This window comes from Stenella coeruleoalba, assembly GCF_951394435.1.
Source record: "Stenella coeruleoalba genome assembly, chromosome: 16".
NCBI lineage: Eukaryota > Metazoa > Chordata > Mammalia > Artiodactyla > Delphinidae > Stenella > Stenella coeruleoalba.
This window is the reverse complement of record NC_137162.1, coordinates 31467562-31487613: the sequence shown is the minus strand read 5'-3', so window position 1 is coordinate 31487613 and position 20052 is coordinate 31467562.

The following is a 20052-nucleotide window of genomic DNA, read 5'->3' as shown; positions in this document are numbered from 1 at the left end:
TCTTTTTATTGTCTCGGGACTTCTGCATTTTCCAGAATGTCACACAGTTGGGATCATTACAGTATGTAGCCTTTTCAGATTGGCTTCTTTCACTTAGTAATACGTATTTAAGTTTCCTTCATGTCTTCCCATGGCTTGGTAGCTCGTTTTAGTGCTGAATAATATTCCGCTGTCTGGGTGGATCAAAGTTATTTATCCACTCACCTACCAAAGGACATCCTGGTTGCTTCCAAGTTTCAGAAATTATGAATAAAGCTGCTATAAACATCCATGTGCAGGTTTTACTGTAGACATAAGTTTTCAGCTCCAAAGAGTGAAACTGCTGGATCGTAGGGTAAGAGTATGTTTAGTTTGTAAGAAACTACCAAACTGTATTCCAAAGTGGCTGTAGCATTTTGCATTCCCACCAGCAATGAATGAGCTCTCTTGCTCCACAACCTTGCCAGCATTTGGTGGTGTCAATGTTCCAAATTTTGGTCATTCTAACAGGTGGGCTTTAATTTGCATTTCCCTGATGACAAATGATGTGGAATATCTTTTCATATGCTTATTTGACATTTGTATATTCTTCTTTGGTGAAGTATCTGTTAAGGTCTTTAGCCCATTTTTTAATCAGGTTGTTGTATATTTTGGAGAATAGTCCTTTATTAGATGTATTTTGCAAATATTTTCTCCCAGTCTGTGGCTTGTCTTCTTAATCCCATGACACTGTCTTTTGCAGAGCAAAAGTTTTTAATTTTAATGAAGTCTAGCTTACCAATCTATCATCATTTAGGAAAGAGAATTACAGATACTGAAAGTCTGGCTAAATAAATAGATCATTGAGGGTATTGTATAACCGGGGTATTACAAACGTAAATAACTATGGGAACAAAAATATAAACCTCACAGAAACCTACACACAGAAAACAAAGCAAGGAGTTTATATAGTAAAATACTTTAAAAGGTATAAATACAGAAACTATAACAATATGACACAACTAAGACCATATATATCCAATTAACAAATGTAAATGAGCTAAATTCAACTATTTAGAGAAAAAGAATTTCAGACTGAATCACAAAGCAAAACTCAAATCTGTTCTAAATAAAAGACCTACAACAAAAATGAAATGATTCAGAAGGGTTGAAGATAGAAGGATGAGTAAAGAGATACTAGAAACAAACAAGTAGCAACATCTTAGTAATAGATATGGCTGGATTCAGTCCCAAATTAAACCAGACCAGGAAAGGGGGGGGTACTCTGTAATGCTAAAGGTTACAATTCACAATAAAAATGAACAGTTATGAATATCTGTGGATCAAATAACCTTGCAACAATATTACATAAAATCTACAGAGGACATAAGGAAAAATAAAAGAAAAACATAGGTAGTAGGAAACTATAATTCATCTCTCTTGGTCCATGAGAGGTCAGTAATTTAAAAAATAAGATATAGAAAATCTTAACATATTGTGGTATACTTAATTGACATATATTGAGAAATTCTGAGAAGGGAAATGGTATAGACCTGGCATAACTAAGATGGATAGGATAACAAAGGACACTGACAGAGCCTGTCACCTATGCCAACAGCAAAACTCTCAGTCTTCCAAAGAGGCTTAGACAACTGACACTGCTTTTTTTTTGACTCATCGAGGTGTCTAAAATCAGAATTTAGGTCCCAGCCAGCAGAGACTTTAATGGGTCTCTGCTGGCTGCCAGCTAATCTGCAGCTCACCCCCAAAAAACAAAATCCATGGTTTCCAAACTACACAAATTCCCATTTTTGCTTTTGCTAGATGAAATTAATCCATTACTGGTTTCCCTTGTGTACGAGTAAATAGTGTACTAATAATTAACTATACCTAAGTTTTCTTTCATAATATTAAGCTCTAATGTGAAGTTTCACAAAACTTGACTATGTATTAACCCATATAGAAAACAATCAACTTCAAAAAGTAAAGTTAATGTAGAAAACATACTCTCATGAAAGTGCAATGAACAAAAAATACATAATAGGACCTCCCAAAAAATCTCAAACAATTCTTGGATTAAATAAGAAATCCAAACCAAAATTTCAAGAGTATGTACAAAATCACTATTGTGAAAATTCTACACACCAGGAACTCCAGAATAAACCTAAAACAGTGCTCAGAAGAAAATTAACATCCAACTGAAAAAGTATGAGAAATAACAAGTAAACCAAACAAAAACAGAAGGAAAGAAATGCAGAAATTAATGGATTATTAAAGAGAAAAACAAAGAAACTAATACATACATGCATGCAATGCAGCCAGACAAAAAAATACAGTTTAAAAATTGGAAAGGAGGAGGTAAAATTAGCAATATTTGCAGACATGATTGAACACCTGGAAACTCCAAGATAATCAATTGAAAAACTAATACAGAGAATAAGTGAATTCAATACATTGTCTGGGTACATAATTAAAATAGCTTTTATGTATACAAACAACCACCAGTGAGATTTACTGAAAGATATACTCAATTACAATGCCCACCAAAAGAAGGTAAAATGCCTAGCAATAAATATAAGAAATGTGCAAGATCTACATGAAGAAAACTTTAAAATACTTGTGAGTGACACATAAGAATACTTGAACAAGACATACCATACACTGGGGTAAGGAAAATCGACATGATAAAGATGTCAATTCTCCTTAAGTTAATCTATAAATTTAACAATCTCACAGGCTTATTTTTTTAAATGAACTGAACAAGTAAGAATAACTAGGAAATTTCTGAGAAAGGGATAATGAAAGGAGATAAGCCCTCTAACATATTAAAATACATTATGAACATGCAATAAATAAAACGCTATGGTACCAACAAATGACTTGACAGATAATTCAATGAAACAGAATAAAAATTCCAAAAATAAACCTAAATATATATGGAATTGAATATGTGATAAAGGTAGCACCTCAGGTCAGTGGAGGAAAACATGGATTATTCAATAAATTGAGTTGGGTCAGTGGGTAGCCACCTGGGGGAAAAAAAAACTGATCCCCATCTCAAAACATATAAGAAATCTAGAAGCTATAAAATTTAACTATATAAATTAAAACTTTTTTCCGCATGGCAAAAATCACCATAATCAAAGTTAAAAGACAATCACATGGGTCAAGTATTTGCAGCTGATCTCTAGGCAAGGGCTAATTTTCTTAACATACAAAGAGGGAAAGATATAAACAGGCAGTTCCCAGAAAAAGAAATACAAATGTCTCTAAAGGAAAGATGTTTAACCTCATGTTGAAGTTTGATGACAGTGTTGGTAAGGGGGTAGGCTTTATCTTACATGACTTATGTAGTGTCTGATTAAATAAAATTCTATGAAGGGCAAATTGGCAATTTGTATCAAAATTACAAATGCAAAAATATTTTAACTCAGAAATTCCACTTCTAGGAATTTATCCTACAGGTAGAGTTACATACATGTGAAATGAGCTAGGCACAAATTATTTTACTATTTATGATAAGAGCAAAAGATTCATAATCAACTTAAATATTCATCAATAAAGGACTTTGTTTTACTATCATAAATGCATTTAAAAGAACAAAGTTGAAAGAAATTAAAGATGATACCAGCAGATAGAGAGATATACCATGTTCTTGGATTGGAAGAATCAATATTGTGAAAATGACTATACTACCCAAAGCAATCCACAGATTCAATGCAATCCCTATCAAATTACCAATGGCATTTTTTACGTAACTAGAACAAGTCATCTTAAAATTTGTATGGAGACACAAAAGACCCCAAATAGCCAAAGCAGTCTTGAAGGAAAAAAAGGAGCTGGAGGAATCAGACTCCAGCTTTGTAGTATGACTTCAGACTATACTACAAAGCTACAGTAATCAAGACAATATGGTACTGGCACAAAAACAGAAACATAGATCAATGGAACAAGATAGAAAGCCCAGAGATAAACCCACACACCTATGGTCAACTAATCTATGACAAAGGAGGCAAAGATATACAATGGAGAAAAGACAGTCTCTTCAATAAGTGGTGCTGGGAAAACTGGACAGCTACATGTAAAAGAATGAAATTAGAACACTCCCTAACACCATACACAAAAATAAACTCAAAATGGATTTGAGACTGAAATGTAAGACCAGACACTGTAAAACTCTTAGAGGAAAACATAGGAAGAACACTCTTTGACATAAATCACTGCAAGATCTTTTTTGATCCACCTCCTAGAGTAATGGAAATAAAAACAAAAATAAACAAATGGGACCTAATGAAACTTAAAAGCTTTTGCACAGCAAAGGAAACCATAAACAAGACGAAAAGACAACCCTCAGAATGGGAGAAAATATTTGCAAACGAATCAACGGACAAAGGATTAATCTCCAAAATATATAAACAGCTCATGAAGCTCAATATTAAAGAAACAAACAAGCCAATCCAGAAATGGGCAGAAGACCTAAATAGACATTTCTCCAAAGAAGACATACAGATGGCCAAGAAGCACATGAAAAGCTGCTCAACGTCACTAATTATTAGAGAAATGCAAATCAAAACCACAATGAGGTATCACCTCACACCAGTTAGAATAGGCATCGTCAGAAAATCTACAAACAACAAATGCTAGAGAGGGTGTGCAGAAAAGGGAACCCTCTTTCACTTTTGGTGGGAATGTAAATTGATACAGATACTATGGAGAACAGTATGGAGGTTCCTTAAAAAACTAAAAATAGAATTACCATATAATCCAGCAATCCCACTACTGGGCATATACCCAGAGAAAACCATAATTCAAAAAGACACATGCACCCCAATGTTCACTGCAGCACTATTTACAATAGCCAGGTCATGGAAGCAACCTAAATGCTCATAGACAGACAAATGGATAAAGAAGATGTGGTACATATATACAGTAGAATATTACTCAACCATAAAAAGGAACGAAATTGAGTCATTTGTTGAGAAGTGGATGGATCTAAAGACTGTCATACAGAGTGAGGTAAGTCAGAAAGAGAAAAACAAATATCGTATATTAACACATGTATGTGGAACCTAGAAAAATGGTACAGATGAACTGGTTTACAGGGCAGAAGTTGAGACACAGATGTGGAGAACAGACATATGGACACCAAGGGGGAAAATTGCAGTGGGGTGGGGACGGTGGTGTGCTGAATTGGGCGATTGGGATTGACATGTATACACTGATGTGTATAAGATTGATGACTAATAAGAACCTGCAGTATAAGAAAACAAACAAACAAACAAAACCAACTAATACTAAACTTTCTTTGGGTTATTTGTATGGAAATATGTTAATATAAATGTTTCAGACATTACATGAAATCTCTAAAAATCTTATATGTTCTGGTATAATGTTATAAGTCATAATTCTAGTTATTACTTTAAAATGTATATCTCAGAAATAACAACAACAAAAATAGAACAAAGTATTTCTCTATATAAACTGATGTGGACAATCTCCAAGATACATCAAAGAGTGTAGAGTATGCTACCATTACACCAATGCTCACAGGATCACATGAGGTTTCTGTTTGTTAATGTTCACTGCTTTTTTTTCTGATTGGTGAACATAGAAAATTTGGAAAATGAAAAATATAAAGCAAAATGGCATAACTAATAACCTCCTTTTGGTATCCTTCCTGTACACACATATACACTTACATGGTTTGCACACTGAATATTTAATTCTTTTTGTATTTCATAATACATCTGCAATATTTTTATGAAATTAAAATATACTCAAAGTATATCCAAATATATTTTAGAAGAATTGTTGGTGCTAAATTATGTGAATACAATATATATTTTAATCATTTCCCAATGTTTTGAAACAATTAAAAATGCTCTAATGAACATGTATTTTACCATTTTCCTACAATGGACATTATTATCAAATTTTTTCATCTTCGTAAATATAACAGATGAAGATATCTCATTTTTGTTTTCATTAAATTCTGAATGCAGTTGAAAAGCTTTGAGTAAGTTTATTGGCCACTTATAATTCTTCTATGAAATACCTATGCCATTCTTCTATGGAATGTCGATTCATTTGCCGATTTCTCTTCAGTTGTTCTAATTTTGTTTTAAAAAGCATTTCATATAGTCAGGAATTAGCCTGCTAGCTATTTTACCTGTTACAAATATTTTTACCAGTTAAAATTTTCTTTTAAAGTTAACTTGCTTATAGCGTTGGGGGTACATCTTCCTATCCAAGAGTAAGATATACCTATTTATTAAAATCTTTGATGACTCTCAGTACAATTTTAAAGTTTTCTTCAGATAGATCCTACAGATTTCTTGTTGCATTTACCTCTGTGTATCTCACCTTTTTAAAAAAATTATCACAATTGTGAATGGGAATCAAAAACTTGCATTTTTAAAAGGCAATACAGAGTATTCTGGTACAGATAGTCTTGAGACTGTACTTTGAAAAACTATGCTTCATATAATGCAGAAACAAGGTACTTCTGTTGTACATGTGTTTCTTTTCCTAAAGGCTCCCAAGACACCAGGTGACATCTTTTCACCATAGAAGGCCACCTCATTGTAGAGGGCAGGGCTAAGTGGCACGCGCTCCAGATTGCAGCCGTGTCCTTGTACTGTCTGCAGATTATTCCTGTACCTACCTCCATTCCTAGATATTAGGTTACTGGGCTAGCATCGCATCCAGGAAGGGTGACAACCATGGCTAAAGTCTGGATCTCTTATATAGTTAAGTGGCATCAGAACTGAGCTAGTGTCAACATATGTCCTCAAGTGCTCTTTGAAGGTTATTCTTAACACAATTGCTAGTACTCTTATTAAACACTACCAAACTACTAGGCTTCAGGCATTATGTGTGGCATTAGAGGGAATTCAAAAATGACTGCCAAATGCCACCACTAATCTCCATCCCAACACACCAAAGGCAATAAAGTGGCTCAGCAAATGTTTTGTGTCTTTGCTTCTGGCACAGGTGCCTCATGGATTTCAGATAGTAGGGAACTGGCTCGCTATAATCTGAGATGATAGGACCATATCCTTCAATTTCACACCTCTCTCTCTTCTTTCACACACCAGAGGGAAATACTGTTCATATCTTTAAGAGAATAAAGCCTCTACTGGTCCTATTATCAAAGCATCACAAAATGTCATCCTAGAAACCATGATCTCCAAGAAGTACTGAGAACCACATACTGAAAGGATTGTTTGGGTATGTGCTGCAGATTAGCAATTAATACATTTAGGAAGACATGCTTTACAGAGATTCCTCCCAGCGAAGTGTGAAATGAGAGCAGTTGTTGGATTATTGAGAGGCTCAAAGCATTCCCTTATTCACAAATCACTTTAGGGTATTCCACTGGGTATGTTTAACTAATTTAATTTGATCATCTCAAAGGATGTTTGTCAAAGGCTTTAACATAGTTATTGCTGAGTAGTGGGCCTGTGGATGATTTTTATTTTTTCTTCTGTAACTTTGTCTGTGTTCTTTTTCTACAGTAAATATGGATTACTTTTACAACTGGAGAAAATACATTTTGTTTATCTATCTTTTTAGGGAGAACAAAAAACCTCTCAGATCAAGTAGACTGAGTTCTTCATTATGCCTCAAAGAGGTTCTAGATGAAAGCCTTAGAAAGTATTTCTGCAGGTTTCTTTTTAATAGGATCCCACTCTCAATGCCCAAAGATGTTTTACTTAGCAGAGAACAAATAAAGAACCAGCATGCTTTCAAGAAAAGTCATTTATATATCAACTTCACAATAAATCAATTCACTCTATAACTACAGACACTCTAGGTCAAGGGTCCCCAACCCCCCAGGCTGAGGACTGGTAGCAGTCCGTGGCCTGTTAGGAACCAGGCCGCACAGCAGGAGGCGAGTGGCAGATTGGTATTTACAGCGGCTTCCCATCGCTCGCATTACCACCTGAGTTCCACCTCCTGTCAGCATTATGGTGAGCTGTATAATTATTTTGTTATATATTACAATGTAATAATAATAGAAATAAAGTGCACAATAAATGTAATGCACTTGAATCATCCCGAAACCATCCCCCCCTCCCCTCCCAGTCCGTGGAAAAATTGTCTTCCATGAAACCGGTCCCTGGTGTCAAAAAGGTTGGGGACTGCTGCTCTAGGTGACCCAAAACATTTAAATTAAAACCCAGAGCTTGTGAAAAGATTAAACTTTTGGCATTATGTTACTGTTGAATGTGTAGCTTGAGGTGTCCTGCACTTTTCTTATAAGGTTACTGAAGTTATATGTTTCTGCCTAATATATTTGCTACTGGTGATGAAGACAGATAATATCACTTGTAGAGACTTATTTTTGTATAATGGTAGAAGTTTTGAATTTTATGGGATATTTTGTCAAGTACTGAAATAAAAATGACTTCACCATTAAGAAAAAACAAAAACAAACAAACAAACAAAAAAACCCCAGAGGTCAGGGGCTTCCTTGGTGGTGCAGTAGTTAAGAATCCGCCTGCCAGTGCAGGGGACACAGGTTCGAGCCCTGGTCCAGGAAGATCCCACGTGCCGTGGAGCAACTAAGCCCGTGCGCCACAACTACTGAGCCTGTGCTCTACAGCCTGCGTGCCACAACTACTAAGCCTGCGAGCCACAACTACTGAGCCCGTGTGTCACAACTACTGAAGCCTGCGCACCTAGAGCCTGTGCTCCGCAACAAGAGAAGCCACCGCAATGAGAAGCCCGTGCACCGCAACGAAGAGTAGCCCCTGCTCACCGCAGCCGGAGAAAGCCCACGCACAGCAACGAAGACCCAACGCAGCCAAAAAAATAAATTAAAAAAAAAAACAAACCCAGAGGTCTCTGGCTACCTAACAATAACACCATCAAATAAAGCCCTCAAGAAGATGGTGATGTTTTTCCATTTCGGAGAGGACACATTTCAGCATAAAACAGCTTTGAAAGAGGGGAACCCAACAGACAGACATGTGCTCCCACTATTTCCACAAAAGCAAAATAGTTTTTGCCAACTGTCAGAAACATGATAAAATTATAGTATATAAATTGTGTAAACAAAACATGTTTTATTTGTTCAATAACAGTATAAAATCATGTTATTTTCATCCAAACAGAAAGGCTTATTCCTCTAAATCCAAATAACCTAAGGCACCAGTTCCCACCCTAATACTTTTGATGTGCTATGTATAAGCTTTTGGAATGCCCTCTTTTGTGGGCAGTTGTAGAGCAGTGTGCTCTGTGGAAACCATTTCCGCATGACTGTTTTTATGACTCTGGAAGAGTTTCCCTTGTATCTGGATAAGTACTCTGATAACAGACACTAAGTCAAAGACCTTGAATAAGATTAAGCCTATCATGAAATCCTCTGGAGATGGTCAACCAAGGTGCCATTTACTCAAATGTCACCACTATCAATTTTTTAAAAGCCCAGGTGCTGTGGAGACAAGCATTTACCAGAAGAAAAAAACCTAAAGCAAAATATTTAAAATCATTATACCTATTTATTTTGAATTTTTAATGACCAGCATGGTAGAAAAATTCCATGCTGACATTTTGTTCATCAAAGTATTGTCATCACCAGAAATAGAACTAACCTTAGAATCTGATCCAGAACTTTGGAAGAGTATGGAAAACAGAACATCACAAAAGAAATCTGAAATGGTAACATTCTAAAGACTTTTGGGATGACGCTTTTTGTTAATACTAATAGGAGTTTTCACAGACTGTACTGAGAGTCCTTGGACTTTAAAATCTGGTTTCTCTCATCATAACTTAACAATGATCATTGTGAGGCACCTTCCCAAGCAGGTAGCTGTGACTAAACTCAGTGTCTGGTTTAATTCAAGAGTCTATTCAAGGGCTCAGAGAATATCTGGACAGGGCTGTAGACAGGAAGTGTATGACACAGACTGTGTTACCTACCCAAACACATGCTCTCAGTCAGCCTTAGTAACAAAACCCCAATTCTCAACTGGGCACATATGGTCACCGAGCCTAATTTCCCAGCCTCCCTTTCAGTTAGGTAGAGCCCTGTGACTAAGTTTCAGCAAATGAAATATAAGTGGAAGCACTCTTTGAGACCTCCAGAAAGTCTCCTTTAAAAGGGAGGGGGAGGGAATTCCCTGGTGGTCCAGAGATTCCAATGCAGGGGGCATGGGTTTGATCCCTGGTCAGGGAATTAAGATCCCGCAAGTGGCTAAGCATGGCCAATATAATAATAATAAAAATAAATAAATAAAAGGGAGGGGGAGATATATGCCGAAGGCCACACAACCAGTAAGTAGTGAAGCTGGGATTCAAATGCCTAACCGTGTGACTCCTCTACACCCTAAGGGGGTAGCAAAATCTTGTGAGCCATCTAGAGCAGAGTTGGGCAAGCTTAGGCCTGAAAGCTAAGAATACTTTTACTTTTTTAAATGACTGAAACCTCTGTGTTTCCTGGCTTGGCTGGAAAAGTACCAAGAGGGTCACTTACTGAACCAAGGGGTAAGATGAGTACTTTCTATACTCTCCATCTAGCCAAACTACTCTGTCCCTAAAATGGCTCATCAGTCCAAGTATGGAAGCAGAAGGAGAAGAAAACTGGTTTGGAAGACAGTCTAAAGTAGTAGTTAAGAGCATGGGTTCTAGTGGCAAGCTGCTTGGGTTCGTATTCTAGAGACACTACTTAATAGATAGAAACTGTACTTTAGTTTCCTTATCTGCAAAATGGAAATAATAATAATGCCTATCTCACAGGGCTGTTATGAAGATTAAAGGAGACAATCCAGGTAAACTTAGAGCAACTGGAATACAGTAAGCACACAGTCCATGTTAGCGATTATTATCATTTCTGACCTTGGGTTGGGTTTTATTGGGTAGGTGCAACAGAAGGACAAGAGTGCAAGAATGTAGTGGTTGAAGTGATGGGAAGTGGAAAGCAGAAGAAACTGATAGAGAAAGAGTAGTGCAGTCAAGGGCTTGGAGTCCTTGAAGCTGAAGTACAGATGCACTAGAAGTCATTCAGTTAGAAAGTTGGGAGAATGGGCAGAAAGTCGAAGAGTTTATTTTAAGCTTTTAAGGGTGAAGCTGACATAAATGATGACAAAGTCCAGGGAATGAGTGGCGTTGCAAAAAGGTAAAGGTCATTGAATTTAAGGAAGTCAAGCAACTGAGGGGCCAGGATATTGCCTGGGTTACCCATACAGAATTTTTAGTCACGTGGCTTAAAGGTGGGACTTGGGGAAGTAAGGGAAACTTAAAGCCAGGTACCAAAAGTCTTTGGTGAATGAAAGGAAATAAATGAGAAAGACATGAACATGAAGGGTCAGAAAGTGCTAGTGTGAGCGTGTATAAAGATCAAAAATGGGGAGTGAGGAAGCCAGTGGCACCTCCTGACCCCAGCTGAAGCTAGTTGGTGGGAAAAGACCACAGATACAAGGCTGCTAAATATCCTGCAATGCTTATGAGAGTCCAGTGGTGATGAACTGTCCTATCCTATGTTAACGCTGTCCCTGTTGAGAAACACAGCCACCAAGCTGCTTAGAGGGCTTTCACAAAGGAGCCTGTCTCTTCAAGGTATCAAAGCTCTATGAAGCCCCTCCCCTCCCCTTTATTTAATATGCTCTCCAGATTCTGGGAAGAATCACTGCTGTCTCTCTCTACTCCATGCATACTTTCATCACAGTATGGATCATCCTTCATCAACAGTTATATGTTTAAACATCACTCTCATATAGGTATTCCCAGGCTGTGGCAAGGTGTAGTCATCTTTTCATGTCTATCTCTTAACCCTGTGTAAGCACTTCATAAATGTTGTTTCTTAAACAAAAGACTTCTCACAGTCACCAAAGTTGGAGGCAGAGCATAAAAATAATATTCTGCCAATTAAAATGGGCCATCAAGAATTTAAGCAATTAAATATAAAGATTGATTTTCTAATAAAGATTAGAAAGGAAATTTAATATTTCTTCACCAACTTGTAGGATAACATTTATGAATACTCCATATTAAAAGAAGTCATGGGGGGAGAACTTCAAGATGGCAGAGGAGTAACATGTGCAGATCACCTTCCTCCCCACAAATACATCAGAAATACATCTACATGTGGAACAACTCTTACAGAACACCTACTGAACACTGGCAGAAGACCTCAGACTCCCCAAAAGATGCCAGAGGGTGACCTACACGCAGAGGCGAGGCCAAATCCAAAGCTGGACCTCAGGAGCTGTGCGACCAAAGAAGAGAAAGGGAAATATCTCCCAGCAGCCTCAGGAGCAGCAGACTAAATCTCCACAATTAACGTGAAGTACCCTGCATCTCTGGAATACCTGAATAGACAACGAATCACCCCAAAACTGAGGAGGTGGACTTTGGGAGCAACTATAGACTTGGGGTTTGCTTTCTGCATCTGATTTGTTTCTAGTTTTATGTATATCTTAGTTCAGTATTTAGAGTTTATTATCATTGGTAGATTTGTTTATTGGTTGCTCTCTTCCATTTTTTAATATACACAGACATATATATTTTCTTCCTTTTTCTCTTTTTGTCTGTATGTGTATGCTTCTTTGTGTGATTTTGTCTGTATAGCTTTGCTTTTACCATTTGTCCTAGGGTTCTGTCTGTTTTTTTCTTCTTGTTGTTCGTCTTTTGTTTTGTTTCTTTAGTATAGTTTTTAGCACTTGTTATCATTGGTGGATTTGTTTTTTGGTTTGGTTGCTCTCTTCTTTCTTTCTTTCTTTTTATTACTTAAAATTTTTTGTATTTTTAATAATTTTTAAATATTTTTTATTTTAATAACTTTATTTTATTTTTTTCTTTCTTTCCTTTTTTTCTCACTTTTTTTTCTGAGCTGTGTGGCTGACAGGGTCTTGGTGCTCTGGCTGGGTGGCAGGCCTCAGCCTCTGCAGTGGGAGAGCCGAGTTCAGCATACTGGTACACCAGAGACCTCCCAGCTCCATGTAATATCAAACAGCAAAAGCTCTCCCAGAGATCTCCATCTTAACACTGAGACCCAGCTCCACTCAATGACCAGCAGGCTACAGTGCTGGACACCCTATGCCAAACAACTAGCAAGACGGGAACACAACCCCACCCATTAGCAGAGAGGCTGCCTAAAATCATAATAAGGTCACACACACCCGAAAACACACCAGCAGACGTGGTCCTCCCCACCAGAAAGACAAGATCCAACCTCATCCACCAGAACACAGGCACCAGTCCCCTTCACCAGGAAGCCTACACAACCCACTGAACCAACCTTAGCCACTGGGGCAGACACCAAAAACAACAGGAACTACGAACATGCAGCCTGCGAAAAGGAGACCCCAAACACAGTAAGTGAAGAAAAATGAGAAGATAGAGAAACACACAGCAGATGAAGGAGCAAGGCAAAAACCTATCAGTCCAAACAAATGACGAGGAAATAGGCAGTCTACCTGAAAAAAAAATTCAGAGTAATGATAGTAAAAATGATCCAAAATCTTGGAAATAGAATGGAGAAAATACAAGAAATGTTTAACAAGGACCTAAAAGAACTAAAGAGCAAACAAACAATGATGAATAACACTATAAATGAAATTAACATTTCTCCATAAGGAATCAATAGCAGAATAACTGAGGCAGAAGAACGGATAAGTGACCTCGAAGATAAAATAGTGGAAATAACTACCACAAAGCAGAATAAAGAAAAAAGAATGAAAAGAATTGAGGACAGTCTCAGAGACCTCTGGGACAACGTTAAACGTACCAACATTCGAATTATAGGGGTTCCAGAAGAAGAGAAAAAGAAAGGGACTGAGAAAATATTTGAAGAGATTATAGTTGAAAACTTCCCTAATATGGGAAAGGAAATAGTCAATCAAGTCCAGGAAGCACAGAGAGTCTCACACAGGATAAATCCAAGGAGAAACAGGTCAAGACACATATTAATCACACTATCAAAAATTAAATACAAAGAAAAAGAATTAAAAGCAGCAAGGGAAAAACAACAAATAACATACAAGGGAATTCTCATAAGGTTAACAGCTGATCTTTCAGCAGAAACTCTGCAAGCCAGAAGGGAGTGGCAGGATATATTTAAAGTTATGAAAGGGAAAAACCTACAGCCAAGATTACTCTACCCAGCAAGGATCTCATTCAGATTCAACGGAGAATTTAAAACCTTTACAGACAAACAAAAGCTAAGAGAATTCAGCACCACCAATCCAGCTTTACAACAAATGCTAGAGGAACTTCTCTAGGCAGGAAACACAAGAGAAGCAAAAGACCTACAATAACAAAGCCAAAGCAATTAAGAATTTGGTAATAGGAACATACATATCGATAACTACCTTAAATGTAAATGGATTAACTGCTCCAACCAAAAGATATAGACTGGCTGAATGGATGGAAAAACAAGACCCATATATATGCTGTCTACAAGAGACCCACTTCAGACCTAGAGACACATACAGATTGAAAGTGAGGGGATGGACAAAGATATTCCATGCAAATGGAAATCAAAAGAAAGCTGGAGTAGCAATTCTCATATCCAACAAAATAGACTTTAAAACAAAAACTATTACAAGAGACAAAGAAGGACACTATATAATGATCAAGAGATCAATCCAAGAAGAAGATATAACAATTGTAAATATTTATGCACCCAACATAGGAGCACCTCGATACATAAGGCAAATGCTAACAGCCATAAAAGGGGAAATTGACAGTAACACAATCATAGTAGGGGACTTTAACACCCCACTTTCACCAACGCACAGATCATCCAAAATGAAAATAAATAACGAAACACAAGCTTTAAATGACACATTAAACAAGATGGACTTAATTGATATTTATAGGGCATTCCATCCAAAAACAACAGAATACACTTTCTTCTCAAGTGCTCATGGAACATTCTCCAGGATAGATAATATCCTGGGTCACAAATCAAGCCTTGGTAAATTTAAGAAAAATGAAATCGTATCAAGTATCTTTTCCAACCACAACGCTATGAGACTAGATATCAATTACAGGAAAAAATCTGTACAAAATACAAACACATGAAGACTAAACAATACACTACAAAATAACTAAGAGGTCACTGAGGAAATCAAACATACCTAGAAACAAGTGACAATGAAAACACGATGACCCAAAGCCTACAGGATGCAGCAAAAGCAGTTCTAAGAGGGAAGTTTATAGCTGTACAATCCTACCTCAACAAACAAGAAACATCTCAAATAAACAACCTAACCTTACACATAAAGCAATTCGAGAAAGAGGAACAAAAAAACTCCAGAGTTAGCAGAAGGAAAAAAATCAAAGGTCAGATCAGAAGTAAATGAAAAAGAAATGAAGGAAACAATAGCAAAGATCAATAAAACTAAAAGCTGGTTCTTTGAGAAGATACACAAAATTTATAAACCATTAGCCAGACTCATCAAGAAAATAAAGCAGAAGACTCAAATCAATAGAATTAGAAATGAAAAAGGAGACGTAACAACTGACACTGCAGAAACACAAAGGATCATGAGAGATTACTACAAGCAACTATATTCCAATAAATTGGACAACCTGGAGGAAACGGACAAATTCTTAGAAAAGCACAACCTTCTGAGACTGAACCAAGAAGAAATAGAAAATATAAACAGTCCAATCACAAGCACTGAAATTGAGACTGTGATTAAAAATCTTCCAACAAACAAAAGCCCAGGACCAGATGGCTTCACAGGTAAATTCTATCAAACATTTAGAGAAAAGCTAACACCTATCCTTCTCAAACTCTTCCAAAATATAGCAGAGGGAGGAACACTCCCAAACTCATTCTACGAGGCCACCATCACCCTGATACCAAAACCAGACAAAGATGTCACAAAGAAAGAAAACTACAGGCCAATATCACTGATGAACACAGATGCAAAAGTCCTCAACAAAATACTAGCAAACAGAATCCAACAGCACATTAAAAGGATCATACACCATGATCAAGTGGGGTTTATCCCAGGAGTGCAAGGATTCTTCAATATAGGCAAATCAATCAATGTGATACACCATAATAACAAACTGAAGGAGAAAAACCATATGATCATCTGAATAGATCCAGAAAAAGCTTTTGACAAAATTCAACACCTATTTATGATAAAAACCCTCCAGAAAGTAGGCATAGAGGGAACTTACCTCAACATAATAAAGGCCATATATGACAAACCCAAGGGCAACATCGTCCTCAATGGTGAAAAACTGAAACGATTTCATCTAATATCAGGAACAATACAAGGAAGTTTTAGCCACAGCAATCAGAGAAGAAAAATTAAAGGAATCCAAATTGGTAAAAAAGAAGTAAAGCTGCCACTGTTTGCAGATGACATGATACTATACACAGAGAATCCTAAAGATGCTACCAGAAAACTACTAGAGCTAATCAATGAATTTGGTAAAGTAGCAGGATAAAAAATTAATGCACAGAAATCTCTTGCATCCCTATACACTAATGATGAAAAATCTCAAAGAGAAATTAAGGAAACACTCCCATCTACCACTGCAACAAAAAGAATAAAATACCTAGGAATAAACCTACCTAAGGAGACAAAAGACCTGTATGCAGAAAACTATAAGACACTGATGAAAGAAATTAAAGATGATACAAATAGATGGAGAGATATACCATGCTTTTGGATTGGAAGAATCAACATTGTGAAAATGATTATACTACCCAAAGCAATCTACAGATTCAATGTAATCCCTATCAAACTACCAATGGCATTTCTCATAGAACTAGAACAAAAAATTTAACAATTTGTATGGAAGCACAAAAGACCCTGAATAGAGAAAGCAATCTTGAGAAAGAAAAACAGAGCTGGAGGAATCAGGCTTCAGACTTCAGACTTCAGAATATACTTCAGAATATACTACAGACTTCAGAATATACTACAAAGCTACAATAATCAAGACAGTATGGTATTGACACAAAAACAGAAATACAGATCAATGGAACAGGATAGAAATCCCAGAGATAAACCCACACACATATGGTTGCCTTATTTTTGATAAGGGAGTCAAGAATATACCATGGAGAAAAGACAGCCTCTTCAGTAAGTGGTGCTGGGAAAACTGGACAGCTACATGTAAAAGAATGGAATTAGAACACTCCCTAACACCATACACAAAAATAAACTCAAAATGTATTAAAGACCTAAATGTAAGCCAGACACTATAAAACTCTTAGAGGAAAACACAGGCAGAACACTATGACATAAATCACAGCAAGATCCTTTTTGACCCACCTCCTAGAGAAAGGGAAATAAAAACAAAAATAAACAAATGGGACCTAATGAAACTTAAAAGCTTTTGCACAGCAAAGGAAACCATAAAGAAGATGAAAAGACAACCCACAGAATGGGAGAAAGTATTTGCAAATGAAGCAACTGACAAAGGATTAATCTCCAAAATTTATAAGCAGCTCATGCAGCTCAATATCAAAAAAACAAACCACCCAATCCAAAAGTGGCAGAACACCTAAACAGACATTTCTCTGAAGAAGATATACAGATTGCCAACAAATACATTGCTCAACATCACTAATCATTACAGAAATGCAAATCAAAACTCCATTGAGGTATCACCTCACACCAGTCAGAATGGCCATCACCAAAAAATCTACAAACAATAAATGGTGGAGAGGGTGTGGAGAAAAGGGAACCCTGTTGCACTGTTGGCGGGAATGTAAATTCCATACAGCCATTATCGAGAACAGTATGGAGGTTCCTTAAAAAACTAAAAATAGAACTACCATATGACCCAGCAATCCCACTACTGGGCATGTACCCTGAGAAAACCATAATTCAAAAAGAGTCATGTACCACAATGTTCACTGCAGCTCTATTTACAATAGCCAGCACATGGAAGCAACCTAAGTGTCCATTGAGAGATGAATGGATAAAGAAGATGTGGCACATATATACAATGGAATATTACTCAGCCATAAAAAGAAACGAAATTGAGTTACTTGTAGTGAGGTGGATGGACCTAGAGTCTGTCATATAAAGTGAAGTCAGAAAGAGGAAAACAAATACCATATGCTAACACATATATATGGAATCTAAAAAAAGAAAATGGTTATGAAGAACATAGGGGCAGGACAGGAATAATGATGCAGACATAGAGAATGGACTTGAAGACAAGGGAATGGGGAAGGGTAAGCTGGGACGAAGTGACAGAGTGGCATGGACATATATACACTACCAAATGTAAAACAGATAGCTAGTGGGAAGCAGCCGCATAGCACAGGGTGATTACCTCGGTGCTTCGTGACTGCCTAGAGGGGTGGAATAGGGAGGGTGGGAGGGAGACGCAAGAGGGAGGAGATATGGGGATATATGTATAGCTGATTCACTTTGTTATAAAGCAGAAACTAACACTCCATTGTAAAGCAATTATACTCCAATAAAGATGTTTAAAAAAAAGTTAAAAAAAGAAAGAAGTCACGGATGAGACCTCAAAGGAAAAAAATCAAGATCTGAGGAATAAGGTTGTTAGGGAACTTGTAAAATCCTTTACCCTCAATATACCAAACTAAAACCAGATATCTTAAATTAGCAACATTGGGGCTTCCCTGGTGGCGCAGTGGTTAGGAATCTGCCTGCCAATGCAGGGAACACTGGTTCGAGCCTTGGTCCAGGAAGATCCCACATGCCATGAAGCAGCTAAGCCCATGGGCCACAACTACTGAGACTGCGCCCTAGAGCCAGCAAGCCACTACTACTGAAGCCCATGTGCCACAACTACTGAAGCCTGCGTGCCTAGAGCCCATGCTCTGCAACGAGACGCCACCACAGTGAGAAGCCCGCGCACCACAACGAAGAGTAGCCCCCGCTCGCCGCAATTAGAGAAAGCCCGTGCACAGCAACGAAGACCCAATGCAGCCAAAAATAAATACATTTATATTAAAAAATTAGCAACATTGCATTTATATTCCTTGCCCTAAAGAGTAAACGTAATGCTTATAAATTCACATTTGATGAAGGTAAATAATATGAGGGCTTAAAATTTTTGTTTCTAGTCCTCCTTTCAAGCGTCCCATGCCTTTCTGAGTTTATTATTTTGCATCAGTGAGATTCTCGCCAAATGACAAATTTTCCAAATTATCTACATTTGATATAAATTCTTCTTTTACTGTGACTTATTTATAGGAAAACCGAAAGATGGAGAAAAAAGTGTGGAAATAGTAGAAATTTTAAAGAAAAAAACTTTGAGGGGCTTCCCTGGTGGCGCAGTGGTTAAGAATCTGCCTGCCAATGCAGGGGACACGGGTTCGAGCCATGGTCTGGGAAGATCCCACATGCCGCGGAGCAACTAAGCCCATAAGCCACAACTACTGAGCCTGCGCGACGGGAAAGGCTGTGACAGTGAGAGGCCTGCGCACCGCGATGAAGAGTGGCCCCCGCTTGCCGCAACCGGAGAAAGCCCTCTTAAAAAAAAAAACAAAAAACTTTGAGGTAGTACAAAGCAATCATTAGGTACTTAAGAAATTCTTCAGTTATTGAACTCAAGGAACATATTTGCTCCAGACTTAATGAAAAATATCACTCCTCCTTGGAGCACTCGCCAAACCTTGAGAGGAATAAGCCTTTAATCAATAAGCATAAATTATTTTTAAAACCTCAAAAAAAAATGAATTGTTTTATTTGGGCCCATAAAATAACTTCCTGTGGGCCCCTGGGCTTATTCTCCTTTGGGTTTGGGGATTCGGGAAAGTATACATTGATACGGTCTGTGAAAGGAAATAAGTACTAAGAGGGGTGAACATTATTCCCTCCTTATTATTACACAGGCAATAACTTATAAAGGAATAAAAACTGCATTTTCTGTGAAAAAGGGTCATGAGAAAAGCAAACTGATAGTAGAAATTCAGAGAAGTTACTGGTTAATTTTCATTCAGTAATAATGTGCTGCAATGTGGTACAGAGTTTATTTTAGTGATAGAAATTTTAGTAGCTATGTAAATGACTTTATTTCTATTTAGGAGTATTAGTATTTAGTCTTTAAAAGTTAGGCATACAGGCATATAGGCCTTCCAGAATCCTGTGATGAAAATTATAGCTATAGTCATATTTAAGAATTGAGGGAATT